The 17,944-nt window shown below is 62.4% G+C and overlaps 1 protein-coding gene across 6 annotated transcripts in view; it reads right to left on the bottom strand.

Annotated features, from left to right (window-relative positions):
- DYNC1I1 (dynein cytoplasmic 1 intermediate chain 1) overlaps positions 1 to 17,944 on the bottom strand; it is a 137,350-nt gene that overhangs the window by 70,551 nt on the left and 48,855 nt on the right. The gene's annotated exons all lie outside the window — the stretch shown is intronic.

Raw genomic sequence — 17,944 nt, 5'->3', positions numbered from 1 at the left:
GCTCCTTTCCGAGGCAGAAAAGCCGCGTGGTCACTCTCGGGCGGCCGGGCCCGCGGGGCCAGCAGTCGCAGCCGTGCCAGTGAAGGGCAAGCGAAGCAGCCGCTGGAGTTAATTGTATAGCCAAGCGTGTAACTGCCTAAAAAACCCGCACGGGGTTAATGGGGTCCTGAAGAGTCAGGCAGGACTGAGGAATGACTAAGCGACCAAGCGGGCCCCGGACAGAAGACCCCCCTCCTGGTCTCGGGGACTGGGGAAAGGGCTTCCCGCCCACGCAACCCCTCCTCATCCCGCGGGGGGCCCTTCCCCCGGCCCAGACCCCCCGGCTGCCGGTTTTCTGCTTTTAGTTCCTGAGGGCATAAAAATGCCTGGGAGAGGAAGGGGCCAAGTCCCGGCTCTGGGCTTCCCCGGGTATCCCGTCCACAGGGAGAAGGCGCTAGAGAGGACTCAGGGACCAGCTGGGCCAACTCCCCCACTGCACAGATTAAGAAACCGAGGCCCAGACCAGAAGCATCTCCCGGGCACGGGGCGGAAGCTGCAGAGAAGAGCCCCCACCCGCCCAGCCGGCAGAGCTCTTGGAACTTACGATGTGCCCCAGACTCACAACTCATCCGGTTCGAAGCTGGACCCCCCAAAGCAACGGCGGAGAAGGGGCTTTCCCACCCGGACCTTCGGCAGCCCCCCCCTCCGGCCGCCCCTGCTCCCACTGCAGACACGGCACTTCGGAGGCAGAAGGCGGAAGAGCGAGTCGGGAGCAGGATCTCCAAGGCCAAAAGGCGCCTAAGCAGGAAGCGGGAAGCAGCGCATCAAGCAAAACTCCACAACGGGGGCAAAGGAAGCAACTGGGGGGCGCAGGGGAGGGGAGGAGAGGCGGCGGGAACGGCGCTGCCTTAGAGCAGCTTAAGCTAAGGGAAAGGTCTGGGCTACAGAGTAAGGGAGAGAAAACGAAGCCCCCGTCTCAGAGGTGGGAACTCAGAGGCTGGAGTTCCCGGGGGGCTCCTCACGAGGCGGTTCAGCCATTAGGGCAAGGCCGCCGCCGCCACGCCGCAGGGATGGGCAGGGGGGCCCTGAGCCCGAGGGGCGCTCACCGACACTCCATCGGCCCGACGTGGCAGCCGATCGTGCCGGACGGCCGCGGGCAGCTACCCTGTGCTCCCCTTCTCGCCCCATCCCCTGAGGAGCAACCGGACTTCTCCCCCTTTCTCTTCTTCTCCCAGGAAAGGAGACCGGCTCCCTGTGATCACCCACATCAGGGGCTGCAAAGCCCCCGCAGACACGGACCAGTCCTCACACCCCCTCCCTGGAAAGCAGACAACGGAGTCTCGGGAAGGGCTGACTTTGTCCCACAACCGGGGGTGTCCGAGGCAGCTCTTCCCCATGCGGCTGGCTCGCTACCCGCTGCACCACCCTGCCTCCGAGTCCGTGGGAAGGGCGAGGGAGGGCCGAGTACCAGGTCCTAAGGAAATGATGGGCTAGTAGGTGACACCCTGGCCGGTCCCAGCTGAGACATCCGGCATCTGGCACTAAAGCCAGGGAAGTCTCTGCATCCTCCTTGGGTCAATGAGGGAGCGCAGGACACGGCACTGCGGGGGGCGGCCCCCGTGCCAGCCCCCTGCTTCCTGACTGACGGGGAAGGAGCGCCAGGCTCACCCAGAACTGCCCCCAAACCTTACGGATCCCGGGCGCCCATCCCTGAGGCAATGAAGGACACGGTACTGCGGGGGGCGGCCCCCGTGCCAGCCCCCTGCTTCCTGGGACTACTGACGGGGAAGGAGCGCCAGGCTCACCCAGAACTGCCCCCAAACCTTACAGATCCTGGGCGCCCATCACCTCCTCGTGCAACAGAGACCCCGTGGGAAGGAAGAACCAGCCGGCGCCGAGCTCAGGGACCGGGAGAACCTTTTGGAGACAAGCTCCGGGATGGGAGACAGGCCCAGGGACGGGAGACAGGCCCAGGGACGGGAGACAGCGAGGATGGATTCCTGGCTAAGACAATGAGGTCGCCCGGTGTGAGCAGCATTTGTGAAGCACATGCCAAGTGGCGAAGGGACAGAGGGGAAACTCCTCTCAGCTCCCAGAGCCTCGGACTGATCCCAGGCAACCAGCAAATAAGGATGTGCCCACCCGGGGGGGCAGGAAAGGCTCCCGGGGAAGATGTCACCGTGCCCGGGGGCGCCAATGGGCAAAGGGGAGCGTGGGGGGGCACCGGGGTCATGCAAGCCCAGGAGCCGCTGAGGCAGGAGCCGGGAGGCCGCACCCCGCGGGGGATGTCGACCTCAGCTTAAAGAGGGTTGGTGGGTCCTGAGCCACGAAGCGGGTGCAGGTGGAGGCTGCGGAATCACAGGGAGCCTCCTGAGCCGGGCAAATGGGAGAGCGGGACACCGCCCGTCACTGCCGCGGTCGGAGCGGGGCAGGTAGCCCAGAAGCCCTGGGGGGTCGGGATTTACAAGGGTCAGGGTCCGAGCAGAACGCCCCCCCCAGGGCCCCCGGGGCCTGCTCGGAAAAGTGTCCATGGGAACTGGGGCAAAGCTGAGATGTCGTAGTGAAATTCTCTTCTTTAGGAGATGCAAAGGGCGGCGCAGTGGGCAGAGCACCGGCCCGGAAGTCAGGAGGACCCGAGTTCAAATCTGGCCTCAGACACTTAACACGTCCTGGCTGGGTGACCCTGGGCAAGGCACTTACTCCCAATTGCCCCAGGAAGAAAAACAAAGAAAGAAGATGCCAGGAGAGACAGGAAACTTCTTCCAACCCAATAAAAAGACCCTGGCAGTTGAAGTAGATGAAAGAAATCTGAATAGGAAACGGCCCGTCCACTTTAGCATTTGTGATGGGGGAGGGGAGAAGGATGGAACTGCTGACCTTGTAGGACACACCCTGGTGTGGAAAATTCTGGTTTCAAAGAGGCCAGGCCCCATGGCCTAAAGTTCTGGGAGATGAGCCCGAGTGAGGGGGTGGGAAACCCCCTAAATGAAATTCTGAAGTTTAAAAAGCCAGTCGTTGAATGGGGAAACACAGAGAGGCCGGGCCAAGGTCTGGGAGGTGGGACCCGGCGATCTTAAAAGGCCAGACCAGTCCAAGGCCGAAAACTGCCCAGCAAGAGCATTCTGGGAGAGAGTGCTGGTCAGTGCACCGCGGGGTCCACCTCCTGCCACTGAGATAGAAAGGAGAGGGACCTATTTGTACAAAATGTAGTAGCAGCAGCAGCAGTAGTGGTAGTGGTAGTGTTTCGTAGTGGTGAAGAGCTTCCTTCCTTCTTTCCTTCCTTCCTTCCTTCCTTGCTTCCTTCCTCCCTCCCTCCCTTCCTCCCTTTGTTCCTTCCTTCTTCCCTCCTTCCCTTCCTTCCTTCTTCCCTCCCTCCCTCCCTTCCTTCCTTCCTTCCTTCCTTCCTTTATTCCTTCCTTCCTTCCTCCCTTTATTCTTCCTTCCTTCCTTCCTTCCTTCCTTCCTTCCTTCCTTCCTTCCTTCCTTCCTTCCTTCCTTCCTTCCTTCCTTCCTTCCTCCTCCCTCCCTTTATTCCTTCCTTCCTTCCTTCCTCCCTTCCTTCCTTCCTCCCTTTGTTTCTTCTTCCCTCCCTCCCTTCCTTCCTCCCTTTATTCCTTCCTTCCTTCCTCCCTGTATTCCTTCCTTCCTTCCTTCCTTTATTCCTTCCTTCCTTCCTCCCTTTATTCCTTCCTTCCTTCCTTCCTCCCTGTATTCCTTCCTTCCTCCCTGTATTCCTTCCTTCCTTCCTTCCTTCCTTCCTTCCTCCCTTTATTCCTTCCTTCCTTCCTTTATTCCTTCCTTCCTTCCTCCCTTTATTCCTTCCTTCCTTCCTTCCTTTATTCCTTCCTTCCTTCCTTCCTTCCTTCCTTCCTTCCTTCCTCCCTTTATTCCTTCCTTCCTTCCTTCCTTTATTCCTTCCTTCCTTCCTTCCTTCCTTCCTTCCTTCCTTCCTTCCTTCCTTCCTTCCTTCCTTCCTTCCTTTTTCCTTCCTTCCTTCCTTCCTTTATTCCTTCCTTCCTTCCTTCCTTCCTTCCTTCCTTCCTTCCTTCCTTCCTTCCTTCCTTTATTCCTTCCTTCCTTCCTTCCTTCCTCCTTCCTTCCTTTATTCCTTCCTTCCTTCCTTCCTTCCTTCCTTCCTTCCTTCCTCCCTTTATTCCTTCCTTCCTTCCTTCCTTCCTTCCCTCCTTCCTTCCTTCCTTCCTTCCTTCCTTCCTTCCTTCCTTCCTTCCTTCCTTTATTCCTTCCTTCCTTCCTTCCTTCCTTCCTTCCTTCCTCCCTTTATTCCTTCCTTCCTTCCTTCCTTCCTTCCTTCCCTCCTTCCTTCCTTCCTTCCTTCCCTCCTTCCTTCCTTCCTTCTTCCTTCCTTCCTTCCTTCCTTCCTTCCTCCCTTATTCCTTCCTTCCTTCCTTCCTTCCTTCCTTCCTCCCTTTATTCCTTCCCTCCTTCCTTCCTTCCTTCCTTCCTTCCTTCCTTCCTTCCTTCCTTCCTTCCTTCCTTCCTTCCTTCCTTCCTTCCTTCCTCCCTTTATTCCTTCCTTCCTTCCTTCCTTCCTTCCTTCCTCCCTCCCTCCCTCCCCTCCCTCCCTCCCTTCCACAAAGTGACTACCGCGGAGGCTGCCGATCACGCGTGTCTGGCCCACACCAGCCGATCGCCGTCTGGGAGGGGAAGAGACAATTGGGAATGTCCGAATTTCTTTCACTCGTAGCTGTGGGGGAGGGGACACGGAGACAGAGAAGGGGGAGCCCTGGGCCCGAGACCGGGCTCAGCCCCCGGAAAGGCGCCCCCTCCCGCCCCGGGATGGAATTGCGCCCGGCGGCCTTCGCTTCCTTCCGCTCTGGCCCAGGAGCCTCGGTGATGTTGGAGGAAGCCGGAGAACAAAAGGCCGGCGGGCGGGGTCAGGGGCGGCGGGGGCTGCGGGGAGCCTGGGCGGGCGGGGTCAGCTCCCGCTGCCCGCTTTGGCCGCCGTTTCTCGGGAGCCGAGGGCAGAGGCGCGGAGGGGAGCCAGCGCCCTGTGGCGCCCCCTGGGCCCGGGCGGGAGCTCCCGTTTCTAAGGAGAAGCCGCGGAGGCCTGGGCCGTAAGTTAGGCAGCAGCGCCCTCTGCTGGCCGCCGGCGCAGAGGCCTGGAGCACCCGGCGGACCTTCCCCTCTCAGGGGTGAACGTTCAGGGTGAAGGGCGGGAGGCGCCGCGGGGCGGGGCTGGGAGGAGCCGCGGGGGGGCGGCTGGGAGGCGCCGCGGGGCGGGGCTGGGAGGAGCCGGGGGGGGCGGGGGCGCTGGGAGGCGCCGCCGGGGGGAGGGCTGGGGGGAACTGCGGGGGGGGGGCTGGGAGGCGCCGGGGGGGGCGGGGGCCCTGAGGAGTCCAAGCATCCCTCGGAGCCTCAGTTTCCTCATCTGAAAAATGAGGGGGGCGGGGCTAGGAGGGCCTGAGGGCCCCAGTCCGAGCCCCAGGAGAAGGCGGGCTCTCCGGCCGGCTCCCGGCCCCGGCTCTGACGCCCCCCGTAGCTCTGGCTCCGTTTCCTCCTCTGGGAAACAAGGGTTGCACTCAGAGACCGCCGAGAGCCCCCCCGCCCGGCTCTCCAGGGACAAGCTCAGTCCCGGTGGGGGCGCAGGAACAGCGACCTCGGCCCGCACTTGTGCTCCCCTCAAAGTCACACGGGCAGCGCTGCCCCTCCCCGCCTCTCCCTGGGGGCACGGGAGCCCCCCCTTAAAGACCCCCCGCGAGGGCCAGGCCCGGGAGCTCTCCGTGGTGCTGACGGGGACCGGCTTCCCCGCCCCCTCTGAGCGCTGGCGCTGCGTGGGTCCGCGGGAGCCGGGTTCCAGTCTCTCCTCCAAGGTTTGCCAGCTGAAGCACTAGAGGGAGCTGCTCCCCTCTCGGAGCCCTGCTTGCCTCATCTGTGAAATGGGGATGATGACTGGCTGCTGGCAGAAGGTCCTGAGAAAAGCAGTTCATGAAACAGGAGGAGAGAACTCCTGACTGCAACCCTTCTCCTGGGGCCGGGCGGCCGGCCTGTGCCCGAGGCTTCCAGCTCTCCAAAGGCCAGATGCTCCCCTCTGTCCCTCCCAGAATCCTCGCTTGTCCTGGGCCTCCCCTGCGCACCACGTTTCTGCTGCTTTCTGGGCTTCCTCGGCAACTCCTCTGCTTCTGGCTGATGGCCTTTCGGGCTCTCTGTCTCTGTCTGTGTGTGTCTCTGTCTCTCTCTCTTTCTGTCTCTGTGTGTGTGTCTCTATCTCTGTCTGTGTGTGTCTCTGTCTGTCTCTCTCTGTCTCTGTCTTTGTCTCTCTCCCCCCTCGTCCCAAAGCCCGGCAGGTGGGGAGGGGGGGTGCCGTGGGCAGGTTACTGCAGCCCGAGGCCGCAGGTCATCCCTCCAGGAGATCGGGTCCCTCGCAGGCAGCGGAGGGTCCGCGGCCCTGTTGGCTCAGAGTTTGGGCAGAACCAGGGGCTGTCGGGGGGTTGCTGCCACCTCCAGCACCTCCATTGCCTGCCGGGATCCCTGGTGCTGCTGGCCTGGGCCCTGGGGCTGGGCCCCCTGCTCCGGGGCTGCCACCCCACAGGACCCTCCTCCCCCAGCGAGCCCTTCGGCCCTTTGGCAGGTCCCTCCTCCTCTGCCAGACCAGAAGCACGGGGGGGGGGGAGGGCGCTCTCGAGTCTCCTCAGTGCCCGGCGAAGTGCGTCCCAAGGGGAGGAATGGGTGGATGACGGCCGGCCCTGCTCTGCTCGTTTCTCGTCACCCACCAAAGCCAGGTCACGCAGCCGACCTTTCAAGGGCCTCCTTCTGCCCCTGCCTCCTGCTTCTATCAGCACGGGGACCCCCAGAGACATCTTTTAGGGCATTTCTCAGGGCGGGGGGCACGTGTGCCCATGTACTGACTCACATGGCTGCTCATGGAGGGGGAAGGGGAGCCCTCCTGGCTGCTCTTCCCCCTTCCAGTCAGAGGGGTGTTTGTTCCCACGAAGGGAAGCCAAGGAAAGAGCTGGCTCTGCTCTCTCCGTTGGGGGCCGGGCCTGGGGTCCTCAGGAGCCGGAGACGAGGGGATTTAAAGCCCTGGCGCCCCTGGTGACTCAGTTTCCTGCTGCCTGCGAGGATGTGACGAAGGCTCCTTGACATAGGGCAGCCACAAAACGAAGCCCTGGGCCCCAGGACATGGAGTCCGCAGGCCCGGGGCTCCCCGTGAAAGGGCGCGGGGCAGCTCATGATTGTCGGGCAGCCCGCCAGACCGGCCGCGAGGGCTGGGGAGCATCAGCCTGACGAGAAGTGGCGCTTTGGGGCGAGACCCAGAAACGGGCCGCCAGGGAGAGGTGTCTGCAGGGAGGGCCGGACTCGGTGAAACGTCCCCCGACTTCTGAGGAGCTGCCTGAGAAGGGCACCGTGTGCAGGAAGAGCCGGGAGCGGTTACTCGGGTCACCCTCAGCTTTAGGGGGACGCCCGGGCCCTCTTGGCCCCTTTAGCCAGGGTGTGGCAGGCAGCTGTGGTCCCTTCAAGGTCCCTCATTCTGGGCCTGCCAGGCTCTTTGGGGGTTCAGCTTTGACCCCGTGGGCTGCATCCCAAGCTCTGGGCAGCCCTTGCAAACAGATCACATTTGCACGTTCCACAATTCTGAGTAATTCTATCCTCCAAAAGATCTGGGGGTTTATGAGGTCTCCTCCTGACTTCTCAAACCCAAGCACGGGGCCCCACACCTGCCACGCCGACCGCCCCCCACGTCGGGGGCCACGGGACCGCCCGGGCCCCACACCTGCCACACCGACCGCCCCCCACGTCGGGGGCCACGGGACCGCCCGGGCCCCACACCTGCCACGCCGACCGCCCCCCACGTCAGGGGCCACAGGACATACACTGCAACACCTCTGGGTGGGTCTGGGGCCTCAGGGTCGGTGGGTCCAACCTGACCCTCTGTCCAGGCCCGGGCTCTGACTCCTGGCCTGAGGGCCAGGGATTTGGCTTCCTCTAGCAGGGGGCTCCTGAAGACCCCAAGGAAGGGAGTGTGCAGAGCCTTCGCCAAGGTCCCTGCAGCTCTCGGACAGCTCTAGAGTGCACCCGGGTGCCGAGACCTCAGGGAGAGGACCGTCTGAACTGGGGGTGTGACGGGGATTTCGAGCCCCTCGAAGGAGTTGCTGCTCTCCCCTCTGCCCTCCTCCCTCTCTCCCCCTTCCTGCTGCCCATAATTGCAGCTTGTGGCTGCTGCAGCCGGGGAGCCCCAGGGCGGCTGAGATGAGAGCGGCCACGGCCCGCCGTCCCTCCGCCGGGGCCTCTCCCCGGCATCTCAGGTTCTAGGCGCGAGTCTGTTCTTGGCCGCTGCCTGCAGGCCCTAAACACGGGCCTGGAGGCCGGCCAGGGACCTCCGGGCCACTCACCACTCAGGGCAGAACCTGATACTCCGCCAGGGTCTGGAATCAGCCGGAGCCTGGGCTGCCGCCCGCGGCATCTGGCGCCTCGTGGCCCTGGCCACGCAGCGGAGGCTCGGCCCGCCCGGGTCTGTCGCCAGCCGGGCCGACGTGGCAGGAGAAGGCCGGGCTTTTGTTCCAGGTCCTCCTCTTCCTGCCCGGAGCCCACCGCCAGCCACAGCAGAACGCAGCCCTGACGATCAGCCCCTGGGAGAGGCCCACGGGCCCCACGGCTGGCAGGGCAGCCCCCATGGAGCACCTCTGGCCGTCCCCCAGGTTCCTCCCCCACATGCCAGAAGGAAAGAGGTGTGTGTTTGCTCTGATCCCCATTTCACAGATGGAGAAACTGAGGCACCAAGGAGACCCCCGTGACACAGTCCCACGGCCAGCCAGCAGCAGAGCCCCCGGGCCTCCGGACCCTCCCTCCGGCTCTTCCTCCCAAGCATCGACCCAAGCCTCTAAATCTGTCTGCATCCATGGAGAGTTTCCTGGCTCGGAGCCCGGCCTCCCACAGCATCCACTCCCACCTCAGCACAGCAGCCAGGACGTGCTGGGGTCAGCATAGGGCCGCAGGAGCCGCGTTCTGGGGCTTCTGACTCAAGGCCCACCCCCGGGCCCAGCAGGGACGCCCTGGCCGGGCCTGGGGGATCACAGAGACCAAGAGCACCCTAAAACTGCCATGAAACCACCCGAGAAGCAGCAGGAAGTGCGGGGCCCCGCCGTGGTGTGAGGAGGGGGCAGAGCCCTCAGAGACGGGCCCTCTGTGCCCCGTCGGCCCGAAGGGTGAGGTGCCCTCCCGGCTCTGCCGGCGCCCTTGGTGTCCATGAGCCTCCTCGGCCAGGAAGAACAGAAAGCCCCCCTCGCTCCCCAGCTTCGGCCAGCACGGCCCCCAGCCCACCTGAGGCCGGGCTCTCGGCGGGGAGCCGGAGTGTCAAGGTGACCCTCGAGCCACAGGGACCTTGTGTCCGGCTCGGTGGCTCCCAGCCAGGGAATGAGGAACGCCTCGTCGGGCCTTGTCTCCTTCCCCTGAGCCTTCCCAGGGTCGGCTGGAGCGCGCCGTCCGGAAAGTGCTGGGAGAAGGCCGCTCAGGAAGCCTGCTTCCTGCCCCAAAGAGCAGCTCTGGGCCCTGAGAAGGGTCTCCCCGGGGCCCCGAGAAGGGTCTCCCGGGGAACCAGCATGGCGAACTCCACGAGGATCGTCCTCGACTTCTGAGCAGCAGCTCCTGGCTTCACCCCCTCCAGGAAAAAAGGTCATCCCAAGGAAGTACATGGCAGACGGGGCCAGACACAAGCCCTTTTCTGGGGGTCTTGGGCTCCCTCCCGGGGTGGGGGGAGACTTCAGGAAGCATCCCCAGGGGCTGCTGAGATCCAAGAACGGAATCCAAAGACCCACGGGAACGTCCGGCACGTGGCCTGCTCGGGAGCTGGTCCCTGAAAGGCGGGATCTGTGAGGGCAACTCCAGACAGAGCCCCTGGGTCAGGAACCACAGAAAGGCCAGGGGAAGGTCCCGGACTTCTCAGGAAACGGCTCAGCCCCTGGGGCGGGCACCTGCAGCCCCTCCCCCCTCGCTGGGCACATCCCCTCAGTGCCTGCTTCCTCCTCTGGAAGGAGGGAACAAGGCCCGCAGTCCCTTCCTCCTCAGGACGCCACGTGCTCCTGCTTCTGGTCCCGAGGCCGCCCTTTTCTCAGACCGGGCCCTCCCGAGGGCCAGCGCAGAGCCACCGTTTTGTGGCGGTCGGGCGGGGCCCCGCCGGGGTCCTCCAGGGACTGGCCCGCCAGGAGTCCCAGGGCACCGCCAGCTCCTCCCCTCGGCAGTCCCTGGGAGGGAGGGGACGGCCATGCCCGGGTCCCACGGGGCTGAGCCGGCCCGGGAGGACAGACGCCCGCGTGAATGGCAGCAGCGCCAGAGCCCGGCCCTGGCGCCCGCTCTGCCCGGCCCGGCCCGGCCGCTTGCCTGGGGGCTGAGGGAGCAGCCCGGAGCGGAAATTCCAGTGGCCGCGTTAATTCTGATCAGGGGAAGAAGAAGCCGCCAATTAGCGGCACAGGAAGCTTTAAATCACATGGCGGGCGGCTCCTGCCAGCAGATGGCCGCCAGCTTCGCTCAGAAGGCTGGCATTGGGGCGAGCCCCAGTCCTGGAAGCTGACGTCAGCCCCTAATTGCACGTTCCCTCTGGACGAGGGCGAGGACAGGAGCCAGGCCCGAAAGCGTGTCATTATCACAGCTAATCATGCAGCCTGGGGGGCTTGGCTCTCCTGCCCGTCCACATGCCAACCGAGCACCTCCCAGCCCCCTCCTCCCCTCCCGGGCAGTGGCCGGACCCAGGTCCCTGAGGGCTCTAGAACACCGGCTGCGGGCTGCCCCGAGGGGGGCGGGCTAGTCCCGACGGAGGCGGGCTTGTCCCGAGGGGGGCGGGCTTATGGGGGGGCGGGCTTATCTGAGGGGGGGCGGGCTGCCCCCAGCGGGGCAGGCTTGTCCTGGCTCTCGACAAGCTGGCAGCATCAGCCACGGTGGGCACGGTTGCGGGCTGTCCCACGCCTAGGCTCCTCACCCCACGGGCTGACTGGCAGCTCCAGCCTCTGGCCTGAACTCTGGGCACCGAGTGCTGCAGGATCTGTCCAAGGTACCCCCAGCAAAGCGTCTCTGTCGGGAAGCGGGAGGAGGGGGGGGGGTGTCAATGTTGCCTTAAAGGCCCTTCCTTCACTCATAGAATGAAGGACGGGTGGGGAACTGGTGCCTCGGGCTTCCCCACGCTGGAATGCTTCTCTCTCCTCTGCCCTTCTCTCTCTCTCTTTTCCTCCCTTCCCCTTCCCTTCTCTCTCTTTTCCCCCTTTCCCCTTTCCTTCTCTCTCCTTTCCTCCCCTTTCCCCTCCCTTCCCCTTCCCTTCTCTCTCTTTTCCTCCCTTCCCCTTCCCCTCTCTCTCTTTTCCTCCCTTCCCCTTCCTTCTCTCTCTTTTCCTCCCTTCCCCTTCCCTTCTCTCTCTTTTCCCCCTTTCCCCTTTCCTTCTCTCTCTTTTCCTCCCTTCCCCTTTCCTTCTCTCTCTTTTCCTCCCCTTTCCCCTCCCTTCCCTTTCCTTCTCTCTCTTTTCCTCCCTTCCCCTTCCCTTCTCTCTCTTTTCCTCCCTTCCCCTTCCCTTCTCTCTCTTTTCCTCCCTTCCCCTTCCCTTCTCTCTCTTTTCCTCCCCTTTCCCCTCCTTTCCCCTTTCCTTCTCTCTCTTTTCCTCCCTTCCCTTTCCTTCTCTCTCTCTCTTCCTCCCTTCCCCTCCCTTCTCTCTCTTTTCCTCCCTTCCCCTTCCCTTCTCTCTCTTTTCCTCCCTTCCCCTTCCCTTCTCTCTCTTTTCCTCCCCTTTCCCCTCCCTTCCCCTTCCTTCTCTCTCTTTTCCTCCCTTCCCCTTCCCTTCTCTCTCTTTTCCTCCCTTCCCTCCTTTCCCCTTTCCTTCTCTCTCTTTTCCTCCCCTTCCCCTCCCTTCCCCTTCCCTTCTCTCTCTCTTTTCCTCCCCTTTCCCCTTCCCCTCCCTTCCCCTTCCCTTCTCTCTCTTTTCCTCCCTTCCCCTTCCCTCCTCTCTTCTCTCTCTTTTCCCCTTTCCCCTTTCCTTCTCTCTCTTTTCCTCCCCTTCCCCTCCTTTCCCCTTTCTTCTCTCTCTTTTCCTCCCTTCCCCTTTCCTTCTCTCTCTCTTTTCCTCCCCTTTCCCCTCCCTTCCCCTTCCCTCCTCTCTTCTCTCTCTTCCTTTCCTCTCTGTCCTCTCCTTTCCTGTCTTTTCCTTTCCTTCCTTAAAAAGTAATCTTTCCCTGCCGACATCTGGCTGATGCTGAAATCCAATCCATGTCATTGCCGGCTTTACCCAACATCATTATCGCCCGAACCCAGACGTTCACTAACCGTAAACAGGTCTCACTTGGGTTCAGGGGAGTTGTCTCAGCGTGTCACCGCCGCGTCACTCTCAGAAACCACCCGGCGCCCCTCGGGGCCTCCAGAGGGCTTCCATACAAGCAAAACACTCTGTTAGGCACCAGGAGAAACTTCCTTCTGCTGAAGAGGGGGCCAGCCCGCTGGCTTTTCAACGGCCTCCCTGTCAGGGAGGCCTGACAAACCCTGGGTCCCATATTGGGTCAGGGAGCACCAGCTCCAGGCTGCTGGGGAAAGGGCGTCAAATGAAGAGCAGTACCCATAGTGTGGACATATGGGGATCTACATATCCTGACATATTCACATATACATGTGGGCATGGGTTCTACATATCAGGGCATCTACAGCACACATATATTACACGCTGCCTACCAGTCCTCCAGAAATCCCCCCCACAAACCTGGGGGTCACCCCGGGGTGGGGCTGGGGCTAGTTGTGCAGTAGATGAAGGGCCCACTGGACACATGTGGCCCACCCACTGCTCAGAGGGCTCCCGGGAAGGCTGGGCCGGGCGGGGAGGAGCACACCCTCGTCCCCAAAGCCGAAGAACACTGCCGGCATCCATCAAGCCCACAAAGAGCCTCAGCACACACAAGGGCGGAGACCCTCTGCTGACAGATCTGTTTGATCCAAAGCCAAGCACAATCCGAGTCAAGGAGCCCAGTGGAACCCCAGCCAGCAGCCCAGGGCCCTGGGCAGCCAATGATGGCGCAATAAAGAGAGTTCGATTCTGATCCTAGAAACTTTCTAATGCAATCCTCAGATGCGTCACTCTCCCCTCTCTGCCTCCATTCTTTCGATGTTCAAATCCAAGGATTGTTGTGAGGATCAAATGAAACGACATTTGTGAATCACCACCCGCAAGCTGAAAGGGTTAGGAAAGTGACCTGACTATTGTCAGTATAATGCACCCTTACCCAGGACTCCCTGAACGTCCCCCACAGCCCAGAGCTGAGCTCTGTCCAAACAGCCAGAGTCTGCGGGCTCCAGCTCCACAGGCAGCGAGTGTCCCTCCTGAGACAGAGAGAGACAAAGAGGAGAGAGACAGCCAGAGAGAGAGAGACAGAGAGGCACAGAGAGAGACAGAGAGGAGAGAGACAGCTAGAGAGAGAGAGAGAGAGAGAGGCACAGAGAGAGACAAAGAGAGAGAGAGAGAGAGAGAAGCACAGAGAGAGACACAGAGAGAGACAGAGAGACAGAGAGAGAGAGAGAGGAGAGAGACAGAAAGAGAGAGAGAGACAGCCAGAGAGAGAGAGAGACAGAGAAAGAGACAGACAGAGACAGAGAGGAGAGAGACAGCCAAAGAGAGAGAGAGACAGACAGACAGAGACAGAAACAGAGAGACACACAGAGAGATACAGAGAGACAGAGAGACAGAGACAGAGAGAGACAGAGAGGAGAGATACAGCCAGAGAGAGAGAGAGACAGAGAGGCACAGAGAGAGACACAGAGAGAGACAGAGAAAGAGGCAGAGAGACAGAGACAGAGAGACAGAGAGGAGAGAGAGAGAAAGAGAGAGAGAGACAGACAGAGGAGAGACAGAGAGGAGAGAGAGAAAGAGAGAGAGGAGAGACAGAGAGACAGACAGAGACAGACAGAGACAGAGACAGAAAGAGAGACAGACAGAGAGGAAGAGAGAGAGGAAGAGTAAGATAGAGGGAGCGAGAAGGAGAGAAACAGAGCTAGTGCATTTGGAGGAACAAGACAATGGAGAGGCAATAGGATTGGGAGGAAAGACAGATGACTCACCCCAAACCAGAAAGCACTGGTATTGCTTCTGGTTTGAGACAGTCCCTGGGCAGGTGCCTCGGTGATGGGGACCACAATCTGGGATGTGGGCTTTCTTCCAGCAGGGAATCCCCACATGTAGGGCCAGTGGGGCCTGGTAGGGACCTTCTCAGATCTTCCATTAGCTACAGGCCCAGAGTGGGGAGGGATTGTCCAGGTGGAGAAGGCCAGTCTCTATACAGCCAATTAAAACAGGACCTGGAGCCGATCATGCTGATCTTATTCCTGCAAAATTCAGATTTAAACCAAAGACGGTGGGAGAAGCTGCGAGTGAGCCAGACACACCCTTTGGGAGCACACAGCAGCAGCTTGGTCGGTACGGGAGCCACTGTTCCCGGACGGGTTCTTCCCTCGGCTCCTCTGCGCCCTCCGCCCCAGGGACTTTTCTCCGATGTCCCCTTCATCATCTGCCCTGTCCGGGCGGTTTCTTGGCTAGGACTCCGGAGCGCCGCCATTCCTTCTTCACAGTTCACCTTTTGTGCTACACGAGTAAAATAGCCCCCGAGACGGCTGCAGTGAGAGCCCCAGACCAGAGAGGACGAGAGGGCCGACGCTCGGGCTCCGGGACGAGTCGGGGCTCGGGGCCTGCCAGTCTGGGGCCAGAGGGTCCCCAGGGGTGCGGGGCAGTGCTCAGCCTTGGTCTGCTCCGTTACAGCTTTGTCCCTCGGCATTTGCAGGGTGCCCCGGGTCCACCTGCAGCTCTCTGAAGTGAGCAGGAGACGCTGGGGGGCTCAGGCAGAGGGGAGGGAGTCCCGAAGGCTGAGCCAGGGCAGTGCCTGAGGGTGCTCACAGAGAAGCCGTCCTGAGAGCCAGGGAGGGCAAGGCCTGTCCTTGTCCGGGAAGAAACGGACTCCGAGAGGGGCCCCCTGCCCAGGTCATCCAGGGCCAGGCTCCAGGGAGGTTTCCCACCTTCCCCTCGAGGCTGCCTCGGGGCTCCAGGAACCTCCTGCCCGACTCAGGCTCATTGCTTGGCAGCCACAATGACTGTGCTCCAGCACAGACCTGACCGTGTCACCCCTTATCCAGACAACTCCAGGGGCTCCCTGGGACCTTCAGACTGAAGTATTGGCCTTCAAGGCCCTTCCCAGCGCAGCCGCCTCCCCACCAGCCCGCACTGCTCTCCCTCCTGCCCTCCGTGTCCAAACCGCCGTCCTTGCTGCCCCGCCCAAATGACCCCACGCCCCTCCCTGGCTGTTCTCCCAGCTGCCCTGCCTCCCAGTCCGTTCTCCCTTCCAACCTCCGAGGAAGCAGCAGCTCCTCCCTGAAGCCTTTCCGGCCCTCTGGATGCTCGCGCCTCCCCCCTCCCCGAAGCCCCCGCTCAGCCCGAGCTTTTCCAGCTGCCGAGCAGTTCTCTCCTGGCAGAACGGAAGCTCCCTCCGGCCAGGGAGGCCATTTCTGCCCCAGCACAGGAGCTTCTCACATCTGATTGTTCATTGAGGGCTGAAAATCCCCCTGTAACGGCCCATCCCCCACAGCCTGGAGATGAGGGGAGCCCTCGGGAATGGTTCCAAGAGCTGAACTTCAGGGCCCAACGGAACTGGGGGGAGCAGGCGCGGGGACAGACCGTCAGCACCACGGCCAGAGCCAGGAGGGCTCCGAGGGAGGGCCGTCCCCTCGAGTGTCACTCACTGAGGAAGGAGGCGCGAGGACCCTGGGACGGATGAGGAAGCTGGGGGGGGGGCACCGACACTGACCCAAGGCGACGCAGCAACGATGGCACCCACCCCAAATCTGCCTCCTCCCCCCTTCCTGTCTCTCCAGGGCCCAGCTCTCCGGGCTCTGGATTCCCACCGGGGAGACCTTAACACGGGACTTCTCTGCCAGACGAGGTATCCAGTCCCTGACTTCCCGGTGCCCGCCCCAAAGTCAACAAAAGGCCATAGATGGGGCCCATCCCCCAGGACCCCGGTGCCTCAGCCCAGCCCCCCAGGAGCCCCGCTGCCCCAGCCCAGCCCCCCCAGGAGCCCCGCTGCCCCAGCCCAGCACTCAGATCCTTTCGGAGGGCCTCCCCAAGGGAGGTTCAGATGAGGCTGAAGGCGCTTCCTCAGAGCCTGCCTGGCTCGATCTGGATACCCCAGAGTCCTGTCAGTTGCCCCTAAAGCATTCCTGCAGTCTGGCTGGTGAGTGCTCCCGGGAGGATTCTGGCCCAGGTCAGGCTACAGTCTTCATGCCCCGCTGTTGTACTTGGCCCTTTGGCCCCTCCCAGGATGTAAGTTACCCTTGGACTGGCCTCCGGCTCTCACTGACTTCTCCCTGGAAATCTTGGGGCCTTGCTCTGCTGGTAGCCACCAGGGGGCACACTTGGCCTGCTTGGGGAGCCCAGACTCCAGGAGCTCTAGAAGGGAAAAGCTAGTGAGTCGGGCACTGGCGCCGGGTACTGGATCGGGGCACTGGAGCCATTCACTGGCGCCAGGCACTGGATCTGGGCACTGGATCCGGGCACTGGAGCCATTCACTGGTGCCGGGCACTGGATCTGGGCATTGGTGCCGGGCACTGGCACCAGACACTGGCACCAGACACTGGAGCCATTCACTAGCGCCGGGCACTGGATCCGGGCACTGGCACCAGGCACTGGCACCAGACACTGGAGCCATTCACTGGCACCGGGCACTGGATCTAGGCACTGGCACTGGGCACTGGCACCAGACACTGGAGCCATTCACTGGCGCCGGGCACTGGATCCGGGCACTGGCACCAGACACTGGAGCCATTCACTGGCGCCGGGCACTGGATCCGGGCACTGGATCCGGGCACTGGAGCCATTCACTAGCACCGGGCACTGGATCCGGGCATTGGCACCAGACACTGGAGCCATTCACTGGTGCCGGGCACTGGATCAGGGCATTGGCACCGGACACTGGCGCCGGGCACTGGAGCCGAATGCCCGTCCTCCAGCTTGGCAGCCATCCAGGTGACACTCCCCAGGAAGCGGACTTCTCCCCTCCTCTCTCCCGGTGCCCAGGGCCTGCACAACGGGGATGGACTTCTGAGCGAGGCCCTGGGGGACTGTGGGTTAGAGCTCACGGGAGAGCGTGACTGGTCACCGGCTCTGCCCGCGGCAGGCACAGCCAAGGCTCGGGGCGCTGCTCCGGTGAGAGGCCGGAAGCCAGGAGCCGGCCCTGCCCAGGACGGCCTGGGCCAAGGACCAGTGCTGCAGTGGGACCCAGAACTGAGCAGGGGACAAGGGCAGGGACGGGGAAGGGGAGCCGGGCCGGAGCTTCACTGCCCAGGGGGCCGCACGGGTCTGTGATCCAAGCCCTATAACCCATTCGTACAGAAGCCTCCCCGCGGCCGACAAACGGCCAAGTCAAAGGACAAGCATTTAACTGATCAGAAAGTGTGAGAACGTCAAAGAACAGGAAAGTTCTCGGAGGTCCCGGAGGAAAAGGCGGAATCACTGACGATCACAGAAACGCAGATGGAGGCGGACAGCGAGGGGACGAGAACGGTCCGGGGGGGAGGGGGGGCGCGGCGGGAGCCCCTCTTGGCGGAGCTGTGGCCGGGATAGCCGGTCTGGAAAGCGGATTGCCCCCCCCAGTCACCGAGTTCGCTGATAACGCTAGTGGGTTTGCGTCCCAAAGAGACCAGGAGCCCCGTGTGCACAAAGGTCCGCGGAGCCACTGTCTGTGCAAAGAAAGGGGCAAACCTGGGGGCTGTTTGGGGAGCAGTCGGTGGCAGGGAAGCGGCAGAATCTCAGTGTACAAAGAAATGGCGACTGGGAAGGCTCCCGAGGAGGGGGAGAGGGCTCTTTGAACTGAGCCGGAGCAAAGGGACGGAGCCGGAAGAACAACTTCTGAGTAACAAAAACAGAGACAGGTAACGCGGAAAGACCGGAGGCCCGACCACAGCCATGGCCTCTCCTCTGCCCCCGACCCCCATCCCCGCGGCCA

This window comes from Antechinus flavipes, chromosome 5, assembly GCF_016432865.1.
Source record: "Antechinus flavipes isolate AdamAnt ecotype Samford, QLD, Australia chromosome 5, AdamAnt_v2, whole genome shotgun sequence".
Classification (NCBI taxonomy): Eukaryota; Metazoa; Chordata; class Mammalia; order Dasyuromorphia; family Dasyuridae; genus Antechinus; species Antechinus flavipes.
The sequence above is the reverse complement of the archived record's forward strand: the minus strand, read 5'-3'. Positions and strand labels throughout refer to the sequence as shown.